Raw genomic sequence first — 18,258 nt, forward strand, 5'->3', positions numbered from 1 at the left:
TCTTAAGTTCATTTCTCCACATTTCTACCTTAGATTGCAATAAATAAACAAAAATCCTCAGGAAGATTCATTAACATTTTAATGTAAATTTATCTTAATAGTCACATGTTTGTATGTAATTCTGCCTAATATTTTAGCAAAATAATTTCTCCAAAACACTTTTGAATGGTTTTTCCAGTAATACATGCCTTCTTTTCAAGCTGCACCTCTTCACACCTTCCTTGGGTGTTTTCTTTTTCCATATAGAATAGGCCTCTGAACTCCGATAATGGAGGAGACAGTAATACTTCTGAATACCAGCTGCTAGAAACCACAGAAGGGAGAGTGCTCTTGTGTTCGAATCCTGATTGTGGGTTTCCCACTGGCATCTGGTACAGGATACTGGACTAGAAGGACCATTGGCCTGGATCAGCGGGCTTTTCTTATAATGACTGTTATCTTGCCTAAAAAGATAGTGAGAGGTGTGTGTGTGTGTGTGGAAACAAAGCTATTGCACAAATGTAAGATTCACATTCTTTGCTCCACCCACTTTTTTCTAGCTACACTAAGGATGGACAACCTGTCCATATTTATTTTTCTCAGTTTCTCATTTTTCCAGTCTTAAGTTCAGTTTGCCACATTTTCAGTTTGTGAACAACTTTTTAACTTTCCTCATGAAAATTCACCAGCATTCCAGTACATATTTCTCCTAATTAGACATACTTTGCAATACCATTTCCCCTAATATTATGCATTTCTGCATTTTATTTCTCACTAATATATGCATTTTAATGCACATTTTACCGTGACAAAATGGAGAGCTGCATTGCAAAATTCAGAGAATTGTGAATTTCAAAAAATGGCTATATTTAAGTTAACATATTCTTTTTCAGAAAAATATGTGAATTTGGTAGGTCTGCCTTTAAATGCAAACTGAATTCAATTGCTCCCCTCATCCCTAGGCTCCACCCACCACTGGCATGTTCCCTCCCCCCAAAACAGTTGCTCAGAAGGACGGGTGGTCCTCAGGCTTGAACAGCTTCCTTGCCTCTGCATTAGCCAGGCATGTGCATTGCTAGTTTTAAGAGGTTTGCAGAGGTAGGCACTTTTGTGGAGTAAGCACATTCCCCTCTGTGTTCATTATCCTTAATCATTACAGTTGACAAGCCTTATGAAAACCATTTATTTCAATATCAATAAGTCTATTTGGAAATTACGCTTCTCTTCTCCATGCCGAAGCCAATATTTAGCTCACGTGCAAACTTTTAAAATAAAACCTTTTGATGATTACAGGCAAATGCGAGTAATTTAAAGCATTATAAAAATGTTTATTTAAAGCGGCATCTTGGGGGCATCATAATCTAATTCACTAGATGTGTATTGGTAGGAGCCACGCTGTTATGTGGTCTGGCAGGATTTTAATGTAGATCGCAAAGTGCCTGGAAAGATATTAGCAGAGCAGCAGAGCTTCTGGCCTTAGAGTACCCAACCTCATCAGTGTTACATAAAGAACTGGCAATGGGTTTTGAGATGGTGCTAGAGGACTAGAATAAGCAACTTGACAATTTCTATTACATTTCACTACCAGGGAGGCCTTGCAAAGTTGAGTTGGTTAACCTTTCAGCCACACAAAAGCAGAGGGAGAAATTGCCATGATGCGCTGTAGTTACAGTGATGTAAAGCTTGCAATGCTACCCAAACCAACATGGAAGCCACCCAAACATGGGCCTTGCCAGCTGCTGTGTGTGTGTGTGTGTGTGTGTGTGTGTGTGTGTGTGTGTGATTCAGGTCACAAAGAGGAGGTGAACTAAGCCCTGCATGAACCCCATTAAAAACTATTGCAACAGAAGCACAGAAAAACCTATGTACAAATTATTAGCTGAGCATACAGAAGCTTTTTATTCTCTGGGTTACTTTCTCATTTCTGCCTGTGTTCCAGAAAGTCGAGGCAAATGCCCACCCTCCGTGTCTAGTGGCTAGAGGAGGGATTTGATTCTTTTACTGCCCAAATTGTATCCTACACCCTCTGGCAGATGGAGCTGAATGCAATCGGAGATTAATTTGTCTAAATTAACAACTGCCTGGGGCAAAACGAGAACAAGTCCCTTTCAAGCAGGTATCATTCTGACCACTTGGGATTACGGCTTAATGTTGACAGCAATCTTATCTGATATGTGTATAGGCAATTTCGAAACAGAAATGTGAGTCATGTGGCAAGAAAATCCCCTGCTGATATCAAGATGAAGCAATAATGGAGACAACAGAGAACTATCACTAAGATATAAGGGGTATAAAGATATAAAGAAAGAGCACACAGAGATAAGCTGATTGGCAAAGCTCAGGATTCATAAAATTCAAGTGCCACAGATGGGAATGCCTGAAATGTCACCTACTTCTCCCAGCTGTTTTTCAGTTGATTTTAGACATGGCATGGGACAATAGAAAGGGAAGAGAAGGAGGGCTGAAGGCATCTGGCAAGTCAGATCACAATTAAACATATAAACATGCTCAAAAGGAAAATAACATCACAATGTATCAGAGCCAGTGTGGTGTAGTGGTTAGAGTGTTGGGCTAGGGCATGAGAGACAAGGGTTCAAATCCCTACTCAGCCATGATTCTCACTGGGTGACCTTGGGCCAGTCACTCACTCTCAGCCTAATCTACCTCAAAGGGTTGTTGTGGGGATAAAATGGGGAGAACTATGTATACCACCTTGAGCTCCTTCGAGAAAAGGTAGGATATAAATGGGACACGGGTGGCGCTGTGGGCTAAACCACAGAGCCCAGGACTTGCTGATCAGAAGGTTGACAGTTCGAATCCCAGCGGCGGGGTGAGCTCCCATTGCTCGGTCCCTGCTCCTGCCAACCTAGCAGTTCGAAAGCATGTCAAAGTGCAAGTAGATAAATAGGTACCGCTCCGGCGGGAAGGTAAACGGCGTTTCCGTGCGCTGCTCTGGTTCACCAGAAACGACTTAGTCATGCTGGCCACATGACCCGGAAGCTGTACGCTGGCTCCCTCGGCCAATAAAACGAGATGAGTGCCGCAACCCCAGAGTTGGTCATGACTGGACCTAATGGTCAGGGGTCCCTTTACCTTTACCTTATGTATGCCACCTTGAGCTCCTTCGAGAAAAGGTAGGATATAAATTACATAAGCAAGCAAGCAAATCTTATTACAGTGGTGCCTCGCAAGACGAAATTAATTCGTTCCACGAGTTTTTTCGTCTAGCGAGTTTTTCGTCTTGCGAAGCACGGTTTCCCATAGGAATGCATTGAAAATCAATTAATGCGTTCCTATGGAGACCGCTTGCCAGGCTGGCGGTGCAGCGAAGGCCCTTTCTCCCCACCGCAAGCCTTCAGGACAGGTACGGGAACAGAGGGGAAGGCGCGCAGCGCTTCTCCTCTGTTCCCGGGGCTTGCGGTGGGAGGAGGGTTTTTCCTCCCCACCGCCAACATTCAGAACAGCATTCTGAAAGTTGGCGGTGGGAAGGAAAATCCTCCTCCCACCGCAAGTCTTCAGCACAGCCATCCGAAGGCTGGTGCGGGGCGAAGGTCTCTCCGCCCCACTGCCAGCCTTCGGAGCAGCCTTCCTAAGGCTGGCGGCGGGAGGAGGTCTCTCCGCCCCACCGCCAGCCTTCGGAGCAGCCTTCCAAAGGCTGGCGGCGGGAGGAGGTCTCTCCGTCCCACCGCCAGCCTTCGGAGCAGAGATCCCAAAGCTGGCGCGGGGAGAAGGTCTCTCCGCCCCACCGCCAGCCTTCGTAGCAGCCATCCCAAGGCTGGTGGTGGGAGGAGGTATCTCCGCCCCACTGCCAGCCTTCAGAGCAGCCTTCCGAAGGCTGGCGGCGGGAGGAGGTCTCTCCGCCACACCGCCAGCCTTCGGAGCAGCCTTCCGAAGGCTGGCGGCGGGAGGAGGTCTCTCCGCCCCACCGCCAGCCTTCGGAGCAGCCATCCCAAAGCTGCCGCGGGGAGAAGGTCTCTCTGCCCCACCGCCAGCCTTCGGAGCAGCCTTCCGAAGGCTGGCGGCGGGAGGAGGTCTCTCCGCCCCACCGCCAGCCTTCGGAGCAGCCATCCCAAAGCTGGCGTGGGGAGAAGGTCTCTCCGCCCCACCGCCAGCCTTCGGAGCAGCCTTCCGAAGGCTGGCGGCGGGAGGAGGTCTCTCCGCCCCACCGCCAGCCTTCGGAGCAGCCATCCCAAAGCTGGCGTGGGGAGAAGGTCTCTCCGCCCCACCGCCAGCCTTCGGAGCAGCCATCCCAAGGCTGGTGGTGGGAGGAGGTCTCTCCGCCCCACCGCCAGCCTTCGGAGCAGCCTTCCAAAGGCTGGCGGTGGGAGGAGGTCTCTCCGCCCCACCGCCAGCCTTCGGAGGAGGTCCGAGGACAGTGGGGAAGACGCGCTGCGCTTCCCCGCTGTCCCGGAGATTTCCCTATGGGCTTTCGTCTTGCGAAGGAAGCCCATAGGGAAATTCGTTTTGCGAAGCGCCTCCAAAACGGAAAACCCTTTCGTCTAGTGGGTTTTTCGTCTTGCAAGGCGTTCGTCTTGCAGGGCACCACTGTACTTATTCCCACCATCTGTGTTAGTTCAGAAACTTGTTCCCAGAAACACACATTATGGTCCCAGGGCATGGTTTGAAGGCCCATGATGGTGCCACCTTTCTGAAGCTAAGGAGGACTCATTCTGGTCAATGCTTAGGAACCGTCTGCATATAGGAACTACATTCAAGTAACTACATCTCCCAGGATTCCTTGGAGGAAGCTATGATTTTTTAAACTGGCATGATACTGTTTAAAAAGGATAATGCAGATGGCCCCCAGCTTTTTTTTTATCATACCCCACCACCTATGGAAAAAAACAACAACAACCCAAACTTTATATATTCTGCAACTTGGCTTTTAGGCGCTAGAACTTTTAGCACATAAGTGAAATGCCAAGGAGCTGTGCTGGCATTTGTGCATAACCCATTGCTCTGCAGCTCTACAAAGCACACCTGGCATATGGCAATTGGGTCACTGACCAATTCTTGAGCATCACTGCCTTTCCCCTGCAAATGTACCAAAGAGGATTCAAATTGTCCTTTTGGGAACAATGCAATCAGCTACTACAATCTGTTGAATTTCAGCAAGAACAGCCGCTCTATTAACGGTCATACTTGCCAGGGTACTTGCAATGAAACTGGCATTGCTATTTTGCCTTATCTGTATATACTTCTATACTGCTTCTCAGTACTCTTTTAATTCTCTGAACAAAGATCAGTGGTCTGAAGTTAATTTCATCCATGCATTAAGCTGTTAAATAATCCCCCCCCCTTTTAAAGTAGAAGTCATCTAAAATACTGTTTAAAAATATTGGGAGAAGGAGATCCTCCAAAAAGTATTTGAATATTTAGCATAGTGAATTCTGTAGTATATTGTACTTATTATGGGTATTACATTAAATTCCCACAGCAGTTTACATTAAAATGAAAGTTAGAAGCAGTAATTCACTTCACTTAGGAAATTAAAGGTGTGGGTTTTTAAAACACAATTTTGTATATTACTGTGGCAAAAAATAAATCAATCAATCGAGTTAGTATTTTGAAGCATTAAAAATACCCAAAGGAAATGAGGTTTTTTTAAAAATGCATAGATCATGCAACAATAAAATATGTTATGAAGACTCCCATAGTACCTCTGACTCACCACAATTGGAGTTTCAAGTGGCAGGGTAAATTGCAAAGAGAGTATGTGATTTTTGCAATGAGCAATGGGATCCTGAATCTTATTTCTATTGCAGATGACTAGTTTGCTAATACAATATTAAGTTTATTACTCAGTAGTGTCAAAACAGCAGTGCTGTGCTGTAGCATTGCTGCAGAGTAGAAACAAATCAAGGAAATGAAGACCTCTTTGGAGATCTTTCCTAGGGGAGCATGCTCAGGATGGGCTGGTACAACAAGCTCACTAGGGCACAAGCTGTGTGGGTGGAATAAAATAAATGAACTCTGCACTCTGGGGTAGGCATGTCCCAGGCATTCATAATAATCTTCTCTGTTTCATGCATCATTGATATATTTTTTAAAAAAATTATAAACTACCTTTCATCCAAAAATAGATTTCAGGACACTGTACAAAGAAATGCAAGGCCACAAAAACATTTATTCTTGGGACCAATTCCAGAATGTGGAGGTAGGGGGTTGTTGCTTGAAACTTTGGCAGTTCTGCGAGGACCTATTCTTACCCCTGTGCTGCTTAACGTCCACAGGAAACTGCTGGAAGTTTGAGATGCTAGCCGGATGGTACTATTTCTGGGTTAGCGGAGTCTGTAACCTGAAGCATCTGTAACCCGAGGTACCACTGTATATGGACTCTGTCTCCAGAAAAGGACCCGCCTGAGACTTGGCTGGTTGGCTCGCTTCTCCCTCTACCGAGTTCTGCTGTGGTTGGCAGCACAGGACCACAACATAAGGGACTGTATAAAAATGAATACACTGAGTCCATATAAGACAGAAGTACAGTTACTGTGTGGTTTGTCCACTTGTGTGAGTGGTATTCAGCCTGTTAAGGAAGGAGTTGCAGTCCCCCTAAAGCAGGGCTGGGGAATCCTTGGCCCTCCATATATTAGACTGCAATTCTTATCACCCCTGGCCATTGACCATGCTGACAGTGGGCAATGGAGTCCAGCAACATCTAAATGACCACAGGTTTCCCACCCCTAGGACTACTTTCTCCTGAAAGTGGCTCCCCTTAGGGCTTGGCATTCCTGCATTCAACACCTCCTTTCTTTGATCTTCGTGTTACGCTGGCTTCTTACACCTATAAATCTGTTGGAATTCAGGCTCGGTCAGAGGTATGTGCCTATCTATCCAGGCACCGGCTGAATTCCTTTGACCTCCCTCCGGCGACTCCAGGCAGGAAAAACACACGAGGTCCGTTCCGGCGATTTTCCTCAGGCTGTGAGAAAAACACACCAACTGCTTCTCCTCCTTCTCCTCCTCCCTGCATGTCCTCAGGGAGGGGAATCAGACTCAGACAGAAACGTATCTACATTGCTTTTATTCCTGTCTTTAGCAGTCATACAGTAAAAGATGTCTGCTCTCTTCAACAAACAGAGAGAAACTCCAAACTCCACCCATGTACATCCTGTACTGGTCATATGACACACACTGAGCTCATATCCTGTGCTCAATAAGGATGGACTGCCCCTTTGTTTCCATGGCAACAGTCACACACATCCTGTCTGGCTTTGCAGCCACTAGCAGCTGTCTGAGCTGTTAGAGCCTTTGCTTGCTGCAGCATTGCTGCTTTAGAATACTGTGTGGTTTGTCCACTTGTGTGAGTGGTATTCAGCCTGTTAAGGAAGGAGTTGCAGTCCCCCTAAAGCAGGGCTGGGGAATCCTTGGCCCTCCATATATTAGACTGCAATTTTTATCACCCCTGGCCATTGACCATGCTGACAGTGGGCAATGGAGTCCAGCAACATCTAAATGACCACAGGTTTCCCACCCCTAGGACTACTTTCTCCTGAAAGTGGCTCCCCTTAGGGCTTGGCATTCCTGCATTCAACACCTCCTTTCTTTGATCTTCGTGTTACGCTGGCTTCTTACACCTATAAATCAACTTTCACTCCTATATTAGGTGTCTGAAAACACCTGAAAACCCCAGGTTCTTAATTTTGTATCGGGTAGCAGCAACAGAAGGTGCAGCCTGATAGGAACATTCACCCGCTGTCAGTTGCCTCCCTTAACTAAGTTAGTCTGATTTGCCTTTTCTCGTGGAAATATTATTTGTGCCGTGCTTTGGGAAATGGTGAACAAGGAGAAGCTGATATTACCAGCCTGCTGCAGAGATATATGGTGACTTGCTGGGTACAAAGTTTCTCTAGGCTCAAAGGTTTTGGTTCATTCCTGGTTCCTGGAAACCTTCCACCTCCAAGAAACTAAATTTACACCAGCAGATTAACTCACTCTGTGAAGCGACATTACCAAGCTGTCTCCAAAAGAGTAAGCAGCTGCTGGAATGAAAACTAGAAGGCTGGGGAAGAAATTCCATTACTTTGTGAGTCATTTGTTGAAAGCCAACTCCAAGTACATGGGAAGATCAAAAATGCCTTTCTCTCTGACATAATCAATCAAAATGCTCTATGTGAAAAGCTACTCTTCGTTTATGTTTATGGAGTCCTGTCAGCTATACAAGTAATTACACAACAACTCCTGTCAACACCTATTTAAATTAAGTTTCAATACTGATACAGAGCAGTCTAATGTTTAGCTCTGCTTGGTCCAAAGGGTTTCATTCCTGATGCCTCAAAATGTCTCTTTTGTGATAGGTGGACAAAAGAGGCTTTTGGGGGGCGGGGTGGGTGGGTATTGGGTTAACGCTTTTGGTTTGATTTTATATATTGTGATCTTGTTGTGAACCGCCCTGAGACCTCCAGGTTTAGGGCAGTGTATAGGTTGAAAAATAAATAAATAAATAAATAAATAAATAAATAAATAAAGCCCTATTAAACATAGTACTCTGTGCTGAATCTGCCAAAAAGGTGGATTTTGTTTGCTTGTACAATTAATCCTTCAGATTGAGCCAATAATAATAATAATAATAATAATAATAATAATAATAATAATAATTTATTATTTATACCCCGCCCATCTGGCTGGGCTTCCCCAGCCACTCTGGGCGGCTTCCAAAAAAATATTAAAATACTATAATACATCAAACATTAAAAACTTCCCTAAACAGGGCTGCCTTCAGATGTCTTCTGAAAGTCTGGTAGTTGTTATTTTCTTTGACATCTGGTGGGAGGGCGTTCCACAGGGAAGGCGCCACTACCAAGAAGGCCCTCTGCCTGGTTCCCTGTAACTTGGCTTCTCGCAGTGAGGGAACTGCCAGAAGGCCCTCCGTGCTGGACCTCAGTGTCCGGGTAGAACGATGGGGGTGGAGATGCTCCTTCAGATATACTGGACCAAGGCCGTTTAGCGCTTTAAAGGTCAGCACCAACACTTTGAATTGTGCTCGGAAACGTATAAAGCTTATTCTGAACTGGTATCTCAGATTTCTATCATTCCTTCATCATCGTATTTCTACAACATAAAATTTCTTCCACAGTGTTGATGTTTGAGAGTATGCAGATGCTTTCTGTCATGAAAGTAGACAACGGTGGCTTAGACTTATATAATATAATGTAATATATTGACTTATATTGGAGGAATGGGATGAGGAGGAAATTAAGTTTGAATTCACATTTTAATGCATATTTACCCAATTTGAACTTTCCAAAACAAATATGCAAACCAAAACACAGCAATCCTTTGAAATTTGTGCTTCTCCAAATTTTGCAATGCACTTGTCCAAAAAAAACTCAAAGGAAGTTTCTGTCAAAAATGTGTATATTAAAATTTCATACAAATATATATATGTGTGTGTGTGTGTGTGTGTGTGTGTGTGTTTTATTTAAATTATTTATCAAGCAGTATTCATCATTCACACAATCCAAGAAAGAGAAACATGAAATATTTTTATACTAGTAGGAATTCATGCTAAAGTGCTGACAATTTTTGGTGAGGATTTTTTTAAAAAAATGTGTACATGGAAATGAGATGAACTGAATTTAAGAAGGAGAAACTAAAAGTCATGGACAGATTTATCTATTCCTAAAACGTAGTAATGAACTATAGAAGGAGCAAAAGTAAAACTTTCCTATTGCTTATGGAAACACAAACCTAAAACTTCAAAGACTGTGCATAAACATACACATAACCTGATGAGGATAACAACAAAAAACAACAACAACAACAACATCAGCAATGAGAATAATATTACAGTGGAATGGAAGCAGCCTGTAATTTTTTCAATTCTAATCTTTTAGTTGACAAACGAGCAGCATTTAACATGAAATTAAAGTGGGTATTTAATCCATTATTCTCTATTATATGGGTTGTAATGAATGAAACAGAAATAATGAGGAAATGACATTCAATTTTTTAAATGGATGATTTTATAACCGGCAAACAAATCTTTCATTGTTATATTATAACAATGTAACATTTTATTATTCAAAAGCAGGGACAGATAATGTCTCTAAAATGGTAAAAAATAGTAGCATACTAGAAAATCATAAGCCCGAAGAAGGGATGTGGGTGGCACTGTGGTCTAAACCACTGAGCCTCCTGGGCTTGCTGATCAGAAGGTTGGCGGTTTGAATCCGCACAACGGGGTGAGCTCCAGTTGCTCTGTCCCAGCTCCTGCCTACCTAGCAGTTCGAAAGCACGCCAGTGCAAGTAGATAAATAAGTACCACTGTGGTGGGAAGGTAAATGGCATTTCCGTGCGCTCTGGCTTCTGTCCAAATTGGTGGACATCAATGTCTCCTGGAGTAGTGATTTCTCAAGTTTGACTATGCGCTGCGTGAAGAATTACTTTCTTTTATCCATCCTAAATCTTCCAACATTCAGTTGGAAGGGGAAATCGGGGCATTCAAGGATCCAATCAGAAAGGAAGACTTCTGTAATTCCAGAATGTCCCAGGAAAATCAGCATGGTTGAGGGGTATCTGATTGTTGGGTGAAGGGTGGTACACAAATTTTAAAAAGATTATTGGAGAATAATAATGCTAGGAGGTGTCTGATAGGCTAGATTTCAGCATAAATGAGGCTGGCAGGTTATAGTGGATCAACAATGCGGCCTACTGTTTAAAAATGTCATTGCAAAGATACTGCTGACTAGTGGAGGTAGCCATCTTCCCCAACCCTTATATATAATAGGACTGAAGAAAGCAAGATGGGGTTCTCCTTTCACCTTCAGCAATGCTCAGTGTCATGGCAAAGTTTTGTAAAAGAAAGGAAAGACACCTTCCAAACCTTCTGCAATCTCTTTTCTTAATGGCAAGCTCCATACCCGGCTGCATTGAAAATTATTTGGTGCCCTCTGCTGTTGTTTAGTCGTGTCTGACTCTTCGTAACCCTCTACCCCTCTTCAAAGCCTCACTTTGTGGAGTCAAATAGCCCTGTGAAGATGGAGGAGAAATTTTGATCCGGCGTTAACATTTTGGACAAGATGTTGCCAAAGTTAGGCACTTCAAAGTTCCAGCTGATTTAAATGCAAGAAAGTAAAGTAAAGCCTGTGTTCAAGTGAAACTGATGGGTTTGAAAAGTGCTTACTTTTGACCGGTTGGCACCCTTTCTATTTACATTCAGCAAAACATCCCAGCCTCTCAAGCATTTTGATTTCATGTTAAGGCATAAAATGCCATTAAAATTAACAGGCGCTCGTAAAAAAGAATGTGTCAAACTGTCAATTTGGGGATATTAAATTACTCCATTGTCATAACTCAATGCATCAGTGGTTAATGTGCTTGCAATGAATTAATGCTAATTGAAGGACAGTAGTTATTTTGCATGGCATATGGGCATTTGATGGAGGGGTCATCTGTTGTAATCGAATTTCATTAAGTGCCGAGAATTACAGAAGGGAGGCACATATCCACAAAAAACTATTTCTAATTGTGAGATGCGCCAAACCTTAAAACAACCCTGTCCTCTATTATTACTACTTGTTTATTTGTTTGTTGCAGAAAATTGTTTTCAAAAGTTGTAAGCAGTAAAGAGGTTCCATCTTTAATAGGTGTGCATGTTACGTTATAAAAGCTTCCTGAAACAGGAAGGTTTTCAGAGCACGCTTTAAAATAGAGAGGCTTGAGTAGGCCTTCCTGCAGAGAGAGAGGGCTCATCCACACTTGTTCCTTGCTTTCTGCAAGGTTTTGATTTTGTCCCACAGCTTTCCCCAGTAAAATATACTTGAAGTTGAGTGTTGATTTCATGCTCTTTATTTCAGCTCATGGTAAACAGTGAGTGAGTGCTTTCTCCCAAAACTTCTGGCTATATATACATTATTTACACAATGGGTCCCGTGTGATTGGCTGATTCAACTCCCTTCCTGGAGCCTGATTGGACTGTTCCTGCAGGCCAATCAGGTTGCTGATTCACTTCCTCCTGGAGCCTGTTTGGGCGGCTCCTGCAGACCAATCAGGTTGCTACCAATCAGGATGCTTCCTACCTGCCTATTGTTCTAGGATCCAAACTCAGTACATAACACCCAGGAAAAAACCTGCTGTTTACTGTTGAATTGTAACAACTATCAATCAGGTTTCCAGCGGTGGGTTTTCCTTCTAAAAGCGGCTGGGCAAAAGAAAAGTTTAGCAAAAATCATTTGTGTGAAAAGTTTAAACTGCTATGAGAATGGACAGAACACAGGGCACCCTAAATGGTCGTTCATTCAAGTGCTATACAATAAGCCAATATGCCAAAGGTGTGATAGATTTTAAAATGGCTGCCATAATTTTTTGTTAATCTGGTTTTAGAAGTAGATCCACGTAATTTCTTTTCAGTTTTGGCAGGAAGCCTTAACTTAATGATTATAGGGAGGAAAGTGCATAGAACTGACTTGCAGAATATCCAAGCTGAAGGCAGTAACACTAAGCAACAAACACAAAAGGAGCTAAAAATTCCGATGAATTGTCTTGTGAACAATGTGCAAGTATTGTCCTCTTATAATTGCTGTCAGAGGATTTGCCTAGCTAAGTTCTTTTGAAAGATAAGACAAAAAAATGGAGGTTGTCCTATACATCAGTTACTCTAAATGATGCTATAACAAATTTAGTTGCTAGTAGAGCAAGACTTGAAAAGATGATGGTTTGATGGATGCTGCTGGAATTTGCCTCTAGGGGTTTCATATCCATGGCTGAACTTTTGAACTTAGTCTTCAAAATATTCCATTTCCCTTTAAAATTCCTAACAAGAGGGGCAATAACCTGAGATGATCAGATCAAGAAAACACAGACAGTTGTGAAAGAGATACAGATACACCTGAGGACCAGATTGGAACTCACCCAACCTTCTAGGGGCTGCATTTTAATGTTGGACAAGGCAAAACAGAACATCCTCCTCCTTCAAAAGACTGGGGGGAAAGGGATGTCCATCAAGCCCCATCCCTCATTTCACAAACACACATGCACCATATACCAGGCACAACACATGTTTTCTCCCATGCATATGCATAAATGCAGCCTCATCCATACAATCTCATGCACCAGACACGCAGGCAGGCATGACCCTAAGTTATTAAGGCCCTTAGCTACAAAGAGAACATAACAAACAAACCTTCCCTTCTAATTCCTGCTGATGATGGCAGTGAAGATGAAAAAATAGGGCAGGGCAGAGAAAAGTCTCTTCAATGACATTGGTCCTCGGGTAACTTGAGACCTTGGCCTGTCTGGAATTTCTCTCAGCATATAGAATTGGTAGTATATGTTGTGTGGCGATTCCCGGCCCCTCCCACAGTTGGAATAAATAAAGAAGCCAAACACAAGAATTTAGGTTAATGGGCGAAAAATGGCCACAACTTTATTGATTACAGGTAAGAGCAGTATTGGCTTTAGGCACTGGCCCTATCAGACTAACCGGTATAAAACTGGGAAGGGTTAAGCACCAACAGGGGGAGCCCCCGAGATGCACATCCCTAGGCGCTCCCCAAGGGGTTACCACTCGGGAGCGCGCTTTAGGCCCTAGCCTCCATAGGTTTCAGACGAGGCGACGCCCCCCAGAGTCCTTTAACGAACTACCCTTCAACATTTGGGGGAGGTGATGGTGTTCCTCCCCCCCAACTCATTTGCATAATAATACCCCTGCCAATGCCTAACCGCCCAAACCAAGGTGTTGTGACGTTTTGCTACGAGGTAGGCGAAAAAACCAAGTGGCTTCCGAAATACTGCCAATTAGCCAATTGGAAAAACTCCTACCAGGCCCCTTGCGGCGACCAGCCGAAGCCCATAGCAAAGTCCAAATGCAAACCTAAAGGGTGGGTGGGTGGGAAACTGCAGCTGGCTGAAAGAAAAGAAAGGGGCGAGCACGGGCTGCCCCGACCTTAAATGACCTGTCCTAACCCCGCCCCTGACGCCAGCCGATTGGCTGGTGTGGTAAGAGTTAATCCCCGGGATTCCCAAGTCCCGCGGGGCTGAGCTAGCCCCGCGAGGTTGCAGATGGGGGTGTGAGCCCACAACCCCCCCTCCTTATGTCGGGAGTGGCTTTCTGGTTTATCTCAAGCCCTATTTAGGCATTCAAAGAATGCATGGGGGAAGTGTAAAGAAGGCATGTGGGGCTTCATGTGCCAATCCTACCCTCAGTGTCCCCATAGCTAACACACATGGCCCACCCTTCATGGCATTGGGCTCAGTTGGGCCACAACTTTTCAACAAAAGGAGGTCTGCCATGGATCAATCTGGAAGGGCTTAAATGAAGGCACATCTAAGGGCTAAATGGAACAATCACTTAAGCTGCTACTCCCTCACCATAACAGAAATAGAGACATTTCTCTATAGGCTTAGCGGGGAAGTTCCCATTGTTGCCACGTAGGGACATTCAAAAAATAAGCACATACCCCCGCCCCACCATCCCAGTAAGAACCCCAGTGCATGTAATTATTTGAGGAAAAGAAATATACATAGCAGCAACTCCACACAAGCAGCAAACATCTTTGATGAGATAAGAGATTGTCTGAAGGGTCCCTCTTAGAGTGTTTCACTGAATGTGCATGGAAGCCTCTGCCTAATCCGGAATCAGGGTTCCTGATCAGCCAGAGGCTTCTGGGTACATTAATCCAAACACATCTAGAGGTCTCCTTCCTCCCCATTGTCATGTTTATATTCCCTGTTCAGGCATAACACCTGATCAGAGCACTTACCTCATGTGAATGAGAAAATATTTGCCTAGAATACGTCAATACTATCCTGTGGCACACCTACTGACAATCTGTTTTTGAAATACTAATAGAGTATTAATGTCTCTTGTTTGCCTGAACTCAAAATAAGATTAAGGCTTAATATATATATCTCATGCTGATATATATATCTCACACACAAATGCAAATAGTTTTTCTCAGCATGTTTTTAAATTCTCTTGCAGGCAACAATATTTTAATAGATAGCATTCTTCAAAGCATTAATAACAAAATCCTAAAACTGTACATTAGCAATAATATGCACATTTACTGGTTTGCCTCTGTGAACTGATAGTTATTTATGGAACAGTAAGTTGATCTTACAATGTGTTTTCTAATTCAATGCTTCTACACAAAAGTAGTTCAGGCTTCAATCCTGCATCTTTTTCCCTGGAAGTATGTACCCCTGAAGTCAATGGGTTCATCTAGTGATAGCTATAGTGAGAAAATTGCTGTGATCCTATGAACATGAGAATAAGCTGAACTCAATGGGGCTTGCTTCTCAATGAATATGGATAGGATTGCACTATTAATGTTTATACAAGGAACCATTATTCATTCATTCACATGAATAAGATACCTAATCCTTCATTTTGAATCATTCAGAGCTTCCTCTTGTGAAAGTCTCCTTCCAGCCAATAGAGAAGCTCCGTAATCATGTCACATGACTAGGAGTTTTACCCCTGAAAAACAGTATCTAACCTAAAGTGTAGTGGAAAAAGATGATTTACATGTCATTATAGAATTACTGTTGCTGTTTTTTCCAGTGGTTAGACTATGTCCTTGAACTCTGATAATAACTCTTTCTTGCCCACATGGAAGAAACATGGGGATATGCAATGTGTGTAGCCTACATTACAAAGGAAACATTTACATTCATTGCTCTGCCCATTTCCCCCTCTGGTCCTGCTCAACACTGGCATGTGGCCCTGAGAAGATTTCCAAAAAGGGAATGTGCCCCTCATTCTCCTTAAAAGGTCCAGTTGTGACCGACTCTGGGGTTGCGGCGCTCATCTTGCTTTATTGGCCGAGGGAGCCGACGTACAGCTTCCGGGTCATGTGGCCAGCGTGACTAAGCCGCTTCTGGCGAACCAGAGCAGCACACGGAAATGCCGTTTACCTTCCCACTGGAGCGGTACCTATTTATCTACTTGCACTTTGTGCTTTTGAACTGCTAGGTTGGCAGGAGCAGGGACCGAACAATGGGAGCTCACCCCATCGCAGGGATTCGAACTGCCGACCTTCTGATCGGCAAGTCCTAGGCTCTGTGGTTTAACCCACAGTGCCACCTGCATCCCTTACCCCTTACCCCTGCTTTAAAGTTTTCAGTATTAGTATCACCAGCTATTTCCCCTAGATACACATCAGAAACACATTGATAGCAATGGCACAATAAAGCAGATTTAGAAAAACCATCCCAGTTTCTGATTTGATCCTGGAATGTCCCACTTTTCCTTAGGCTGTCTCTATTTTCACTGGAAGAATGTTGGAGGGTATGGAGTTATCCGCCCCCTGAGCCGTCTGAAGACATAGGGAATGTTTTTTTTTAACGTTTTATTATGTTTTTATATATGCTGGAAGCCACACAACAAAAACCTGAAACATTTGTGGTATAAAAAATTATAGGAGTTCAGCTGGAAGCTATAGGACATGCACAGATTGGAAATGAAGCGCTTTGTCTGCCCCAGACCTTTTGCAGACACAAATAGTGTTGCCAGCAGGGTTCCATATAATCACCCCGATATCCTCATAATCTGCTGGGTTTTTTAGACTGGAGAAAATTCCAAGTCACTCACTTATTCTAGTATGACTGATAGATTTTTCAAAGCTGTTTAACTACACACATTTGAAACAATAATCACAGGAACTATGATTACACTATCATAACCTTGATTCTTTTGCAATCAAAGCATTGAGTTGCATCCCCCCCCCCCCAGATCATTGTCTCTCAGAACATTATATTTCCAGATTAATTATAGCACAAATAAAATCCTCCATCTCCTGTGTCTTTCATTAAAGGAGCTGCCAATTCTTTATCTGACCCACCTCTCTACATCATTCCTGAGGGTCATAATCAAGGTGTTATGTCATTTACCTCTCCTTCATCTCTTCTCGGTGCAGCCCCCCTCACCTGGCAGTGGGGGCATTCCCTCATTGTAAATTAGCAGAGTGAGCCTGTCCAACAGCAAGGGAGAACAAGGAGAATTATGAGGACACACATCCTTACATTATGTTCCAATCCCTTTGTTTGGATATGAACTTCAAGCTGTCACTCACACACCAAGGGCAACAGCATAGCCGGTGCTTCCATTAGTCAGACTGAGGCAACTGTCTCAGGTGGTGGACACAGGGGCAGTGAATTAGTGCCTCGGATGGCTCCAATCTGCTCACCCTTTCCTTCCTCTCTCTTTGAAAGTCCTAAAGGGTCCTCAAAGGGAAGCTTTCTGGGCAAGCTGGCTGTGAGGATGCCCCTAATGCTACTGCAGTTTGCTGTGGTGGCATAAGCTGCTGAAAAGCATTTCCCTCCTGATTTTAGGCATCATTAGCCACCACAGCAGTGGCACGGGGACTTTCATGGCCACCTCACTCAGAGCGTCTTGCTCTGAGCACCCACTAGGTACTTTCTGGAATGAGGCAGGATGTAGAAGGTACAAGAAACAAGCAAAACAAAACAAAAACTGGGGAGGAGAAGGGTGTGCAGCCACTGCTTTCATAAAGAGGAGGCTGGACAACAGAGATGGGAAATGAAGGGAAGGGAAGGGAAGACTGATGGCTTGGGTGGTCCAATCTCTTGTACAAGCTCTGGGCAATAGATTTTCATGTTCAGCGGTAGACTGTGTGGGGTTGGGGTTGGAATTGTCCCAAGACACATGCTGTACTTAAAAGCATGGAAACAGCTTTGATGCATATGCTGCATTGGAAAAATTCAGGAAAAGGGGAAGTAACAGTAAGGGAAATGGTTCGGCAGCACACACAGGGGGATTTTTTTTGTGCTTCGTGACTTTTTTTGTCACGGAATCAAAGCACCCACCAAGAGAGAAAACGTCTTTATGTATGAACTTCACTTTTATTCGCAGAATTTATGGCCTCAAGCCATGAAAGTGAACCTCTCCCTGCTGTCATTTGACAAGCTCCCAGATTCCTGAGGTCTGTGCACAGTTTGGCAAAGGACTACACCCTGTGTAATAAGACGGCGAAAGTTTTGTACATGACAAAACAGGTCAGGAACTTGCGAAAACGTTTTTTGCAGCTTCCCTGCAGGAAATTACACCAGTTACTCTGTAACTCGCTTAACTAGGTTTGAAATGAAATTTTGTGGCTAAGGGAGACTTTTCTTTGTCTTTATTACTATCATTATTCTATTTAGCGGCCAAGTGACAAAGCATAGCATTGTGTTTCGCTTGACCATATGATGACATATTTAAAACGTTAGTCCCTTGAGCAGACGAGCAAAAAGGCTTTCCTGGAATGGGTAGAGAAAGGAGCTTAGCATAGGAAGCCTCAGACACAACAAGCTTACCCAAATGCTTAAAAAAAATAT

The sequence above is a fragment of the Podarcis erhardii genome (assembly GCF_964252035.2).
Source record: "Podarcis erhardii genome assembly, chromosome: 11".
Taxonomy (NCBI): domain Eukaryota; kingdom Metazoa; phylum Chordata; class Lepidosauria; order Squamata; family Lacertidae; genus Podarcis; species Podarcis erhardii.